We start from the raw sequence: 5,779 nt of genomic DNA on the forward strand, positions 1-5,779 counted from the left end.
AAAGCCAAGCACATGTTATTCCACTTGAGAAATTTCTCAGTGATCTTCTCCTTTAACCATACCCACATGTCATTAATATTGGGATTGATGGCAAAAGGGATTCCCAAGTATCACATAATATGATTAGTGCCACTCCAGTTGATACCATACCTACCACAACATAAAGTGGGGTTGGAATCCCAACCAAGAAGGATTAACTCAGCCATAGAGAACTTACTGCCTAATGCCATGCAGAAAAGATCAAGTTTCCTCATTAGACACTTCATATTTCCCTCATCCATTCCATTCATTCCAGAACTTTTCCCCACATGAATGACCTCTATTTAGGTTATGCCAAATTAAGATTTTCCAAGGTTCTTCACCCCAAAAGCTTTTGCTAGCCACTTAATTGTTAAAGCAATACTTTGAAGTCTTAGATCTTTTAGGCCAAGACCCCTCCCATGCTCTGCCTTTTGTACGCCACTCCCATTTGACTGCATGAGTTTTGAAAGTATAAGAGGAGACATGAAACATGGGTCATTGAGTTTGACTCAAAATCACACAGTCAAATCCTGATATTCACATCCCAATTTGACTAGCTGTGGAAATCATCTCCTACTTATCAATTGATGAGCTTAAGGGGCTTTCTAATGAATGGTTCATAAGGCACAACACTTGGTGAAAGTTTTGCAAATAGGGTTGCAAGCTTTGGGTTTAACTGTGGAGGAAACTCTTTAGTTAAGCGCGCTCAGGCTGGAGTAGTACTAGGATGGGTGACCTCCCGGGAAGTCCCGGTGCTTCACCCCTGTGAGCATCACCTAGATCCAATGAGTGCTAAGTGTTCCATTTATTCTCATGAGAGATGGATTCATGTTGAATCACTACTCATAAAACATGGGTCATCGAGTTTGACTCAAAATCACATAGTTAAATCTTGATATTCACATCACAATGTAGTTTCTATCTAAGGATTCCAACCCCTTAACATTCTAGGAAGTAATTTTCAAATTATCCATATAAAACTTTATTTATCAGTGTCCATTAGGGGTTGAAACCCCTTGAAGCACTTAGACATTTTGGTTCTTGCTTTTTTTTATGCCTTGGAATTTCAACTAGTAAAAGGAGGTCTCCTCCTTTTTTCTTTATAGTAACTTCTCCATTAACTAATGGGGCATGGAGCTTATTGCCTTTATCTATGGTGCTATCCACATAGAACACAAAAGTTTCCTCCTCTTCTGCTCTATCCATCCTAACAAACTCCTCATCTCCATACTTTAAAATAGGAGCAAGCTGACTCTCCTGCATAGAGCACTCCCTCTCAGGGTGGCTAATAAGGGAGTATGACCTTATACTCTTTTAATTTTTAGCTCGAGGCACCTCTTCTATGTCACTAAGATTCTCTAAATTTGTTGGGATAACTACCAAAGAAAAATTGTGGAGTTTTTCTTCAACTTCCATGTACTTCAACCCCTAGGAACCTTGGTCATCTCTGGGCTAAGAATCTAGGATTTCAAAATTAGCTAACTTGAAGGAGGGAGCTGGAAAGGAAGAGTCAACCTCCTTACTAGTCAAATTTTAAAGGGGGGAGAGCTTGACAACATGGGAGGATGAATTAGCAGGAGTCTTTCTTTCTTTCTCCTTCAAGGAATGTAATGCTAACTAATGAGCATTGAGAGGTTTGGTGCCACAATCTAGGGAATCAAGCTCAACACCAAGGTTCAAATCAAGGACCAATGGAGGACAAAAAAGGACATCCAGGGATGTCTGAGGAAGAGGTATACAAGAATCGAGTGGGGGACACATGAATTGATCTTTCAAACTATCAAAGGTGGCTAGGATATTTTCAAATTCTTTAAGCCAAAGAGAAGCCTACAGGTCAAGAGAAATTTGGGAGGAACTATCCTAGGGGATGGTTTAATAGACTTAACCTTGGAAGGTGGCAAAGGTGGAGGCACAGAGCTAGGTTGCTACTTTTGTGAGAGTTACCAGCTAATATAGGGCAATTGTTCCTTTTATGCCCTTCTATTTTACGCAAATAGTAAGCATTCAACCCTCTCGTGTATGTGATAGGGAAAATCACAGACGAAGGGCCCAAGTCTAACTTGATCTTTTTAGGGGCTTCCTAGTATAGGAGAACCCCATCAAACCAAGGAGTCATAAGGTCTTCTCCTATTAAGATTAATGGTTTTAAGGTATTCTAGGCCTTTTTCAAACTTGATTTTAGCATTTTTGCTTATTTCTTGCAATTTGACCCTATTGTGTGAACCCTTGACAACTTTGGTATTTCTATAAACTGGTTGATTCATGAAGTCATAGGGGTGTAGTAGTCTCCTAGGGTCTTATTAGAAGTCATAGGAGGTGTTAGAAACTTTATAAGTCTTAATAAAGTTATAAAATGCAAGTAAGTTGCATAACTAGAGCAATAATGCAACTTTTACGCAATAATTATGTTTTTTGTTTGTAATGGTTCCCTCCAACAATCACAACCTTTGAATAATAGTTGAACCAATTGGAGGAAGGCCTTTGTAAGCCCTTATAGGTGGGTGGAAGGCAGATATTGTATATTTTGCTTTTAAATCAATAAAAAACCATCTTTTCTTGCAAAAAGAGCATTGTTTTTCGTGTATAGTATAGACTATATGAACCATGGAGGCTTGAGAATTGGGTTTTATGGTAGCCTATTGAATCACCTTTCAAATGAGCCAATTCTAAGCTCTTGAAATGTCTGGAGGCAAAAGTTATAAGGTTTTTAGTGAAAGTTGTCTTCAAACCCTCATTAGCTAGGGTTTTGAACAAAAATGTTGATTTCTCCCATTTCCTCCATTGGAAAATTATGATTTTTGGTGGAATGGGGTATTTTCCAATGTACTATAAGAATATAGAGGTTTTAAGGCAGGAACTAATGGTATTTGGATCCAACAATTAAGTTTGTGTTGGCATCTCCATGTGACAACTCGAGTTTGAACTATAATGACAGCAGTTACACACAACAGGGGTTGAGTTGGGGTATGAAACTTTGGAACTTGCTTTCCTTTGTCTTATTTCAACTATTACATGCATTATTTTGGTTTACCTCATTGAATTTGTGGTACTTCCTTTGTTAGAGTGATGTATTTGGCATTTTTAGGCCTATATGATAGTCTAGTTTGGAAGGCTTGTATTTGGTTCCAAAACTTGCCCTTGTGGGATCATATCAAACATAATAAAATTAACTTGGAATGCCAAATTTTTTCTGAGGTCCTTTGGAAGTTATTCTACTTGTTGCCCAATTTGTGTTTGGAAGGGCTAGTAGCATAAATGTTGTAACATGCAGACAAAATTATGTAATTGGTGTCAGACTATGGTTTGGCTATGTTCCTTAGGTAGGTGTAATGAACCCCTTTGACATGCTGGCAACCCCTATTTGAGAAACTTCACCATCCTTGGGTATTGAGTTAAGTTTGAAGTTGCATCAATTATGCTAAATGCTGCATTATTTGGACTGAACCTTGAAACCCATGTTCAAGTTGTTGTTTGGCCTATTTTTGGGTTTTGTTGATACATGTAACCCCTTAACATGCTGAAGGTCTTGATTTGTGAAGATCCACCATTTCTTGGGTGTTGAATCAAGTTGCTAGGTGTCAATTTATATGGATTAATGCTAATCCATTTGTGTTGTTATTTGTATCAAGGTGTAGAGGTTTAGGTGTAAGATCTATCCTCTTGGGGTAATATCAGCATTGTGCTTGGGATTACCATACCTTTGCATCACTTCCACTCTAGGAAAAATGGAGAAAAGGATTCTAATGTCAAAGTTATGAATAAGGGTATTTGACCTATCAATCTTTAGAACTTTACCAAAGGATTCCAGAACCTAGGGAAGGAAAATTTAAATATGTAGGGGGAGATTACTAATAGTAATCCATCTAGGGCTCACAAGAGCCAAAATCTCATCATTGATAGAATGCAATGACCCTGGGAAGGCCCTAAATTTTGCATTTCCCACTTTCCAAAATTGCTTCTCCACAACATCTTTTTGGGCATTAGGGTTGCAGAAAATAATAACAGAGAGCCCTTTTTGGATCATTCGAAAGAAAGAAAATTGATGACCAAGTTTGTTCCCCCAAACCCTTTGAAACTAGTCATTAAGATAATTCCTCAATGACAAGTTAAGGGGGTCCATAGTAGCAAAGAAAAAAATGGTGTTCCTTAATATATCAACTTATTTATCTATTTATAGACCCATCTAGTCATTAGGCCTAATAACAATGCACAGAGTAAACATGTCCTTACCTCCATCGCCTACGAAGGTGTCTTGTCCAACAATGCATGTGGGTTATTTGAAGAACATGGCTTTAGCTGGGATTATGGGAAGTCCTTGTAGAGCTTGTTTGAATGAAGCCATGGTATCTCGACTAGTTTCACTTCCTGCATGGGCTTTATGCTATCCATGTCAATCTAAGGTTGAGTAAAGTAGAGGCAAGAGATTTTCTTCCAACAATGAGGTAGATATTTTTCCATCAAATGCAACCGAAATGAGGGTCTTTAAATGAGCGCTTCTTCTTTTCCAAGGCAAGGCCAAAACCATCAATAGTGGTATGGGGGAATTAATGAGGGCTCTACCAATAGTAAGTTGCAGAGCCCTCTCCTATATCCACAAACCTCACCATAATAATCCAAGGACTATGATTTTTGTTCGAAGCCATATGTTTTTGTAGGCTTGTAGTATTTTGATAGTGACATCCTAGATCCACCTCAGGTTATGCATGTCTACATGCACTCAAACTTGGCATGTTTCCCATTTTATGGATGGCATTTTTTGTGGGGTCTCCTAGCCACATCAATGGTCCATCAGCAATGCATGGTTTTTTGCTTCTCTTTTGGGTAGTCTGATGTGATTGGGCATGTTTCATGGTCACCTATTTCTTCATGATTGGTCGCGTCATCCTTCCCTCTATGTTGAGCATTGTTATTGGAGGTTAAGATTTTTATTAGGAGTTACACATTTCTTGACCTTCATGTGAGCCTTATTTCTCACACCCACAATTTTAAGTGGATTCCAAAATTTTATGGGCGGTCTTCTTGCCATTATAGCTAGCATGATTGGATGCATCTTTTTGGTCATCACATATACACTAGATCTTGGAGAAGGCTTTCAATGTGACTATCATGCTCTTTGGGCTTTTGAACTATTAATGGGCCCATGACCTTCTATGCACTTTCCATAGTCTAACAGTTTTCCACTCTATCCGACTATATTGGAGGCATCATGTCATGTTTCTTACCTTCAAGTGGCCACATCCGATTTGTGCTCCACTAGGCATAGAAAACCTCCACATGCATTGGTGATTGCTAGTTCTTTTAGAGTTCATGGTATTGCATGTTAAATGGTACAAATTTTGCCATTCTTTTTGGTGTTTGATGACAGGTCTTGACCTTGGCCAATGTGCATGCCTTTCTCCTGTCCACATTGCATGATTGCTTGCCACTTATTTCATGCACTTGTTATGAGTTTTTTGGTTATGTGTGTGCCCATCTCTCTCATCGATGGTTACCCAACTTTTTGAGTGGCTCTTCGTTCATGGTTTTGACTGGTTTCAATTGTTCTTTGGTGGTTTTAAGTTGGCATGTAAACTAGGTTGTGTGGTATTTTCCCAGCATGGGCAAACTTTTTCATGTGTGGAGATATGCTTTTTTTTCTCTTCAATACTTGTTCCTTTGCAAATCAATGTCACTTGGGCATGCACAGTTAGTTCCATTTGGAAAATGGAGAATGTGATTTTGTATCATGCATGCACCAATTTTGGGTGTGATCTCAGGT

The sequence above is a fragment of the Cupressus sempervirens genome, chromosome 6 (genome assembly GCF_028749045.1).
Source record: "Cupressus sempervirens isolate cs-2001-9-10 chromosome 6, ASM2874904v1, whole genome shotgun sequence".
NCBI classification, from domain to species: domain Eukaryota; kingdom Viridiplantae; phylum Streptophyta; class Pinopsida; order Cupressales; family Cupressaceae; genus Cupressus; species Cupressus sempervirens.